We start from the raw sequence: 9553 nt of genomic DNA, 5'->3' as shown, positions 1-9553 counted from the left end.
TTCAGTGCCTTGCTGGAAAAGCTAAATTTCAGACTTCATTTTCTCCTTTACTCATGTTAAAATAACTCTCCCAGGCTAAATCTTGCTTCAAGTTAATTAAATTGATGTTAATATTCCTAGTGACTTCAGAGGAAGAGAGATCCAGCTCAATATGTAATAAAAATGCAAGAGTAATAATTTTCCTAATACTATTTTAACTCAACTTCATAAAATGTCTAATACTTTGTGGTATTTTTACTTCAAAAGTATGTCTGTTTAAAGCTACTCACCATGAATTCACCAATTTAAGTAGATGTGTCATTTACTTCAACACTTTTGAGAAGCTTGAGTATTTATTTAAGCAATAAATGCATGCTAAATGTCTTTATTCTTTCACACTGACATTTCTTTGCCTTGAGATCTGATTTTAAAAAGTAGTTATCTGTCATAAGCTAACTTGAACAGAATGCAAAAATTATGCACAGTTAATAAAGAAACACAATACATAATCTGTCAGAGCAGATCCACTGATCCATGCCTTATAAATCAGTGCTCCTCTGGCAGGAATATGTCTGTGTGCTCTTCCTGCTCTCAGAACAGGATTTTACTCACCAGCTACACAACTTTGTATGTATGCCATGTAAAGTGGGAACCACCTAATGGAATACTGTATATTTTACATAAATACATTTTAAAAGTTTGGTTAATTAAAAAAAATAGTAATGCAAATTATTGTGTAAAGGCAAGCCCCTCATCTTTAATTCAAGCCACATTCAAACTAAAGAGACTTCAGGCAAAAAAGTCACCACTTCTTTTTAAGACTGTTTTTTTTTTTTTATACGTGCAGACCCTTGGTATTACCTTTCTGGAGCAACATCCTGGGCCAAGGGTACCAGGCTGGTTTGATCTATCATCTGTAAATACAGGCACCTAGCATGGGGACACATATGATGGACAAGACACTGCTACAGCAAGACAAAAGTTTTGTCTCTTCTTGTAGAAGTTTATAAATTCTGTGAGCTCATTTCCTACCCCAGGGATATGCTGCTAGATGGCAACTCTCCAATTGTCATATGTGTATAACTGACTGCAGTGACCTCTCTGACACTGGACCTTGGGTTTTTTTAAATCCTCCTGGGTCTCAGGGAAGGCACCAGAGATGCTCCATCACATCATTCCAACTGGAGCTGTCCAAGACTTGCAGGAAGGTTTTCAACAGCTTCTTGATGTTTGTGGCTCTTGGAACTCCCTTTCCTCTGTAACAGAAAGGCAGATATGCAATTGTAACATAGAAATCCAGCACATCTTGGGGAGCAGAGTTGGCAAAGCAGCTGTTTATCACCCAAGCCTTCCCTTTTGTGGTTTAGAGTGAGACTCTTGTAGTTCACTGGAGTGAAGAGAACCAACTCTTTCCGGAAGGTCACTTAATTCTCACTCTCATCAGGGACTTAATGTTTTTCAGGCCTTCACAAGGCTAAAGCAAAACTGGTGAGCAATTAGGAAGGAAAGCAGGTTGGTTGTGCAAACATGGTCACAGAGAATGAGATTCATTCCTCATTTAAATTAGGTGTGGGATTCATCCCACAGATGAGTATTTTTGCACTGAAGTAAATAGGTATAGCCGCCTACATGAAGGTATAGTACCCAAGCTCCCATTAGGCAACAGCACGGAGCCTCAGCTCTCTAACATATCTCTGCACATGCACACTACAGTTGTCTAAATCAGACCCTGCTTCCTGATTCTCTTAAAAGTCAGTGGTGAGAAATAGATACTTTTAGGCAGTGATTCATTCCATCCTGAAGTACCTAGAATAGATGAATATCTCCCACTTTACGAGTCTAGCTGAAGTACTCAGATAGAAAATGGGTACGGACAGATGAATGCCAAGGAATGGTTGCGTAGTCATTACGTGCGCGTCCATTCTAACTAGAACATTTATCAATGATCAGTCCACCAATAGGTCTTTCTAGAGCTACATGATTCCTGCCCGCATCTTTCCCACTGCTGAATGCCTTCTCTGTCTCAAACCACTGTTTTTTGACTTAATGCTCCCATATGTACATGCCAGTCCCTTTTCAATAGAAACTCCAGCACTTATGTTACAAAAATTATACTGGGCAGAAGAGCATGAGATGTTATTTAGGATATATTTCTGTCTTGGCAAAGAGAGGGAATGAATGATCTAATGGGTCTTTCCATCTGTAAGTCAACATTCAGCTTCAAAATAATGACAGTCTTTTTCTTCATAGGCATTAAATGTATTTGTTTTTGAAGATGTCTCTTATCAGTACCTTCTTTTTTTACATGATGATGTAAATTTATACCCTTGAAGTGATAGTTTTATAATTCCCATCAGACACATCAGATAACTTAGGAACCTCTTGCATGGCTAAATGTTCTTTGCCACAGTGTGCATAGTCAGTTAGATCACTCTCAATTGAAAGCCCGTTGAGACTAATCCTTAAAAAAGGGTAGCAATATTTTTAGCAGATGTATATTTGTCCCAGCTTGGTAAGTTGAAAAGGTCACTAAACTCTGTCAGCTCTGGGAAAATAATTTATTCTTGTAAAGGAACTCAGGACAGCATGAGCTGGACATAATCTTGTATCCAAATTGGTTGGTTGACGATGTAGAGTCAGCAGAGTCAAACTCTTAGCATCACCTGTTTTGGAAAGTGCACTAGAAAGCAAATTTTATAAAATATATAAAAATTGGTTACTTCTGAATCACATGGGTTCTAGCATGTATTCAGGCAGTTAAACTGTGGTTGAGAATAGTGATTGAGAAAGATTGTGAGGTCTCATTTGCTTGATGTGTGGGGTGTGTTTGATGATAACACTTCTGATGCCCAAGACAGTAGATTGGTTTGCTTTTGCTGGTTCTGCTTGGGACAATTTCAAATGTGTCTGAAGAAAGCTGATTCCCAGTTGTATTCGTAAACCCTTGTAATAAAACAGCTTTAACTTGGTCTCCCATAGAAATGTTCTTGCTAGTTAGACTTAATAGGATCTCCCTACTTCCCTGATACAGACAAAAATATTGGTGAACATGTTCTAACACAAACCCGCTAATTAAAATGGAACAGTGGTAACATTGTGCTGCTATCCACCTGCTTGTTTAAATAGTTCACCTGTAATTGTGTAGGCTGAAACTGAGCTATAGTGGATGATGTTTCTAATCCACAGCCCTTAAGATAGTTGAAGCATTAGCTGGAATTGTACTGAAGGTCCTGTGGGGTCTATAGTTTTAATAAAAGGCTGTGATGGTACTGTTTTGGCCCTCTTTTTTGTCTTAGATAAGGCCTTCAAATGTAATGGAAAATAAGATTAAAAATGTTTTTTCCTGCTTCCCTAGTATGAAGGATTAGAAATGTTTCCACTTGGTCAGTTTAAGCTTAAATACCTGTTCTCCAGGGTTCAGCCACCTTGGTTCCATGAGTGCACAACCTGAAATGGCTGATTCAGCCTTGTCTTTCTCTAAGAGAGCTAAAGGCCAAATGCTGGGTCAACCCTGATAAGGAGCTGAATACCAGAGAGATTAGTGTTTGTGTTTCTCCTAGAGATGAATGTAAAAAGTCTGAGATTTTTAGTGGCTGTCATTGATCTGTTGACACTGACCTGGAATTAAAGCTGTCCCTGGAGTATCACTCAGAAAAACCCCAACTTTTTACAATCTTTCTACAATCTTTTCTCCTACTTGTACCTGCCCTGGTATGCTACAATCTGCCTCTCTGGCTGCTGAACTTTTAGTTATAACTTCAGATCATTTTGGTCAGGAGGTTGTAGAAACTCATTAAATAGTGTTATAATTGTACATGCAGAATGAAGGAAAACAAATACAACGTTAATTTTCTGAATCCATTAGCAAGCTCCCTTGATTCATTTATCTGGAAGACTGAGAATGCCAGTTAATTTCCTTTCCACAGTTACATTTTCCAAAATCATCCAAAGACTAATCAAAAGCCTGTAGCTAATATTTGCGGGTTGTTTGGTTTTCTCCTGTTGTTTGAACTGCTTCCAATATGTCTTGCCAGTGACATTTCCACACAAGCAGAATAAATACCAAAACTATAGAGAAATCGTTTTACTGAAGAAAGCAGCCAATGTGTTGCCCTGGAAATACAAAGTCTCTCAAAGCCACTGACGTCCTTGTGTAACTTCCACGGCAAGGAAATGACAGAGTCAGAATAATTAGTTTACTGAATAGATGCAATATATGTAATTCCAGTACTCTTCCGCAATTTGAAAGATAGATTTACTTACATTTTTTAATCCATTATTTGATATGAAAAACTGGGTGGAAGAAAAAATCTAATCCTCTAGGACTGTCTGCTTAAGACATTGTTATTATTGGAAATTTTATTTGTGAAACCACACTGCATGACTCTGAATTTAGGCTCTGGGTCCTGAGGTGTTACTTGCTCTCTTTTATTTATGATAAAAGAAGATCTCTTCCCCTGAAGTACTTGGATTCTAAACGAGGTAGAATGATCATTCTTGTTATATAAATTAAATACTGAGACACAGAGCAATTCAAAGCCTATCTTCAATTCAGCAAGCTGCCTTCAAAAGAATAGGCAGTGAAGTGATATCACTGCAGCAATCTGCATGTGTGCTAATTATCCTGGATGGATGCTGCAATTTCATATTTATATTGCATCTGAGGTGCTAGGCAGTGTATAAGCCACTTTGGAGTATTATGCATTGCAAACAGATCCAAGGTGATTTAGGATCATGCAATCAATATTGGAAATGTGGTTAACCTCACTACCATTTTTTTAATTTCCTTCTCCATGTTGCATGAAAAATATTACAGATTATTACAGATAATTACAGATATTACTTTTACATCAGTTTAGGGGAAGGGATCTTTGGAGACCATAGGGTCCAGTTGCTTGCTTGGAACAGGGCTGACACCAGTTTGTTACTGTTCCTTAAGGCTTTGTTTGATAACTCATCTTGTGAATGTTTGTTCTTTTTTTTTAAATCTATATTTAGTCAGAATTTCCCTTGCTATGACTTTTGTCCATTGCTTCTTGTCCTTTTGTTGGGCATCTCTGAGAAGAGTGTGACACCATCATCTGCACCACCTGTTAGGTAGCTGCAGACAGGAAGTGAGATCCTTCTTCTCTCTGTCTTCTACAGGCTGCACAAACCCAGCTCCCTCCTTCTCTCCACGTTCTCCAGCCACCGACAACATTGGAATTGCTCAGTACGTCCCTGTACTGGGGAGACAAGTCTGAGACCATGAGTCTGTCTAAACCCATGTGGTTTTGGAAGCGATAAATTGCATTAATCTCTTCTTGGAAGCAAGCTCCATTATTAAGATCCTGGGCTTGAGGAATTTTTGCCTCCATTCCAGGACATAAGTTGCCAGTTTCTTGAGTCTAATAGCTGGTGGTGTATATCCTGATGAGCTGGAGTCATCCCTGTGCATACCTGAGGTTACCTCACCTGGTCCTGTAAAAGGCTTTGAAGATCAGGTCCAAGAACTTTGTAATGACTTACATGAAAGCATTTAAAGAAAGAATATGTGAATATCTGAGTTGAGAAGAGCTTTTTGAGAGAGGTGGTGGCTTTCAAGGCAGTTTTAGTGCTACTGAAAAAATCCAGCTGCAGTTTTGCACTCACAGCTACAGCTGCAAGAGGAAACTATAGATACAGATGTGGATAAGGAGTTGCAAGAGGAAGATAAGGATTTGGAATAATTGCTTCAGGAGGAAATTTTATTCTGTTTTGGGACATTTGAAACCTGTATCAGTTGGGAGGAGGTGACTGTGCTGTAGACCTGGGGTTACTGGCAGTGGTGAGAAGTGAGACAGGCACATGGAGATTTTTGGGTTTAATCTGTTAATCACATGGCTGTCACTGCGGGTGTGCTGTCAGACTTACCCTAAGCATGTGCTTTGAGAGGAGTCATGGATTCTGGCTGACTCTCTTTTGTCAATGCTCATGATGCACAGGAACATTCACAGTGACACGACCTGCTGAGCTCTGCAGGCTGCTGTTTATTTTGGTCAGGATTTTTTCCAGTGTGGTGCTGGTTTTACATGACCTGTACACTTTGGGATTAAAATTACTTGGTTGCATATGTTGGTTCACTGAATGGAAAGGTCAGTATTGGTAACCCATTTTTAGTTTGTTTTCACTGTTGATATCACACTGGTTGGGTTTCAAAGTAATGCTGATTCTTTATCCATGGATACTGGTGAGGGAAATGTGTATTGTTGGGGGGTGTTCAGTGGCTTCCATGAATTTTTACATTTGCAGAATTCGTGCTTTCTGTTATGGGCAATTTAGTGCTTTGCCTTCCAGGGGCGTTCTTCGTGTGCATATGGAATCTATTACACATGGTTTGTAGACCCTTTGTATATTTTAAAAACAATGAAGAATGGTAATTCACAATGTAGGAACTATGAACTAAAACACCCTAAAAATCTGAAAACTGTTTGTCTTCCTAAGAGTGGAAATGCATAAATATTTTGTAAACAGTGCTGGCTGTAGGGATTTTAACTAAAGAAAATGGGATATTCATCTGCTAAACTTTGAGGTTTTGGGTTTTTCTCATAATGACTATGGCAAATTGTCCTCTTTGTGACCACTGAATAATATTATATGTTGGAGTCATGTGGTTCCATAAAAACATTTGGAAAGGAGTGTCAAGAGAACCCCCCAGTTTTCCAGCTTGCTCTTTCAGGTGCCAGGATAGAAAAACGTGCTGTGGGAAAGTCTTGTAAATGACTGCTCAGGAACATGAGCTCTAAGGAGCTTTGGAGAGAGAGATTACTGGACCTTGCCCTTGATACAGATACACTGGATTCCAAAGGTGGTGGAAGTGGATGACATGCAATGACTTTCAAAGAGCGTTCTCAATACATTAATCTGGTCTGCTTTGATAATCTGGTTTTAGCCATTTCCTTGGTCGTGAACTTTCCCTCTTAGTCCCCTTGTCCTTTCTGTTTCCCCCTCCAATTCCCTGACAGTTCCAAATCACTTTTTCTTGTATTTCAGAGGCTTTCCTAAAGATATGGACATTCCTTGTTTCAGTTTACTCTTCCAAGATCTTCATCTGCTGTAGAGTTGTTAACATATATTTAAGGATCTCGATGCCTCCAGTGAATACTGTGAGGAGAAAAATAACATTATTTTTGGTTCGATATCTGTGGTGTCAAAGATTTTTTTAAAATATTCATCCAACAGATTTGAGATACTCTCTACAGATCCTTATTTCTGTCTTGAAATTTGGCCTTACCTTTCTTTCCATAGTCTTGGGAACATGAGTGTTGGGGATCTAATTAGCTCATGCCCAAAAGAATCATTTACAGTCCCACCATGGGACAGGAGACCATGGGATAGGATGATTGTAAATACAGTATGTTAGACTTAGGTCACAGCTTGGTTCCTCCTAATCCCATCTTGTAGCTTCTGAATTTTGCTGTTGGTGGACTTTGTTTTTTTATTATGATTGTTGGTCTGCTTGAGGATGCTGTGGTCTGCCTTTAAAGCCTGTTAATTGTGATGACACTTGAAGCAGATTTTCTGTGATCCCATCTGAACTATGTCTATTATGTGATTAGGTCCAATCTCCTGTCACAAGACAACTCAAGAATAGCTATTCTCTCATCGTGGAGAGATGTGTGGCCTGATCAAAGGAAACATGTAATTATAAAAGCTGAAGTGAACCCAGCAAAGAATAATCTGCTTTTATTCATTGGATTTATGGCTTCTGATGCTCTGATCATCTGAGAGGACACAGACATCTATCTGGAGCCTGGATGAAAGCAGTGCTTTCTTGTAAAGTCAACAGCCCTAATAGGACACCATGTACCTAGAATTTCCCTTTATAACTCCCCTTATGCACTCAACTTTTCTTGTGCTGTCCTTGTTGCTCTGTAATGACTCAGAGACACCTCTGGAATTAGCAATGTTCATGGGTTCTTAATGCTTCTGTGCCACTTACCTCCTACCTGGCATTCTCCCATTTCTCAAACGCATTTTTAGTATCTTTCTACTGATCAGAAACCAAATGACACTCTGAAGTGGCAATGGAAAAGAATCCCTCTTCAGAATTTGCACTGTTACAGACCTCCTCTGATAAACTGCAGTAAGTGCCTGCTTATTCTGTACATGCTACCTACAGATGCAGAATTCACTGGAATGGGAGGCAGGTGAAAGGAATCTGTGTTCAGCCCTCATTACTGCTTGTGAACTTGTGCGAGCTCATGATTTTCCTCACTTGCCCATTTTTGGGGAACTTCAGCCAGTGAGCCCTGGTATTTCAGAGTGTCTTAACCACAGGGAAAGATAGATAACAATCAAGCAGGTGAAGGAACAGTCTGATCAGAGTAATGTGAAAAAGCTGTGTGGAGATGGTCAGTGTAGTTCAGAGCGTGCATGCAAGGGCCACATTATCACAGCTATGAACCAGCACAGTAATTCCTCAGTTCAGTCATCCTGACAACTGCCCATATAGAGGAAGACTTTTTTCCTGAAGAGAACCCAGTTTGTAATAGATAAAAATCCTGAAAAAGCTATGTCTGAGAAGTGCATCTTGGAATTAGAGGGATACAGTCAGCTCTTTCAGTTGGAAAACTGATGATGTTACAGTTTGATTTTTTATTTTTAACTCAGAAAACACAGAACTGCAAACAGAACTATTCCTTTAGAGGCAGTGGAAACTCCTGAGATTCAAATACACAATAAGCGCTTGAGGAAATACTCTGTTTCAGGTGCACTCCTCAGAAGTAGTTGTAGCAAGCTTGAATATGTAATCTCTCATCATGGGAACACCACACATACATAGATTTTCCAATTTAAAACATAGATATGAACAAGAAGTTATAAATTGTTTTGCACTGAAACTCAAGGTCACTGCCAGCCCGCTGGAGACCTGCCGCTGCTGCTGCTGCCTGGGGTCACCAGCGGTGGGTACCACTGTCCTGATGCTGCCGTTCACCAACAGAATGGGGGAACATTCCCATCAGCGCGCACACGCAATGTGCGAGCACAGACGCCTTCCTCCATGGCTCTTTGTAACGGGAAATGCCGACCCTCCACTCGCACTCAGCCACGTCCCGGTGTCTGGATGGTTTGAAGCGCGGCGCTTGGCTCCCCTGCCTGCCCGGCGCGCCCGCAGCAGTCCCCCAGCGCTACCCCCCGCTCCCGCACACGCCCCGAGCCCTCCGCCGCTGGGACTCCGCACGGGCACGGGCACACGGGGGGCAAATGCCGGCGAGACCCCCGGGGGAGCGCTCTGCCGGGCACCATCGCTAGAGCGACCCCCGCCCGGGGCATGGCAACAGCATCCCCCGCACGGCTCTGGCGTGGGAGGGCGATGCCGGCGGGGGAAAACCCCGCCGCAAGGTTCCCCTCGCCCCCACGGCCCCCGGGCGCTCGGAGCGGGGGCGGGCGGACCCCTCCCCTCCCCTCCCCGTCCTCCCCGCCCCTGGCCCGCATTGGCTGCGGGCGCTGACGGGCAGCCGGGCCGGCCCCTGCCCGCGGCCGCCCAGGGGCACTGCCCGCACTGGGGGTCCGGCCGCGCCGGGGAGCGGGGCTGAGTCGAGCCGGTGTTGCC

This window comes from Cinclus cinclus, chromosome 3 (genome assembly GCF_963662255.1).
Source record: "Cinclus cinclus chromosome 3, bCinCin1.1, whole genome shotgun sequence".
In the NCBI taxonomy this organism is placed as follows: Eukaryota; Metazoa; Chordata; class Aves; order Passeriformes; family Cinclidae; genus Cinclus; species Cinclus cinclus.
The sequence above is the reverse complement of the archived record's forward strand: the minus strand, read 5'-3'. Positions refer to the sequence as shown.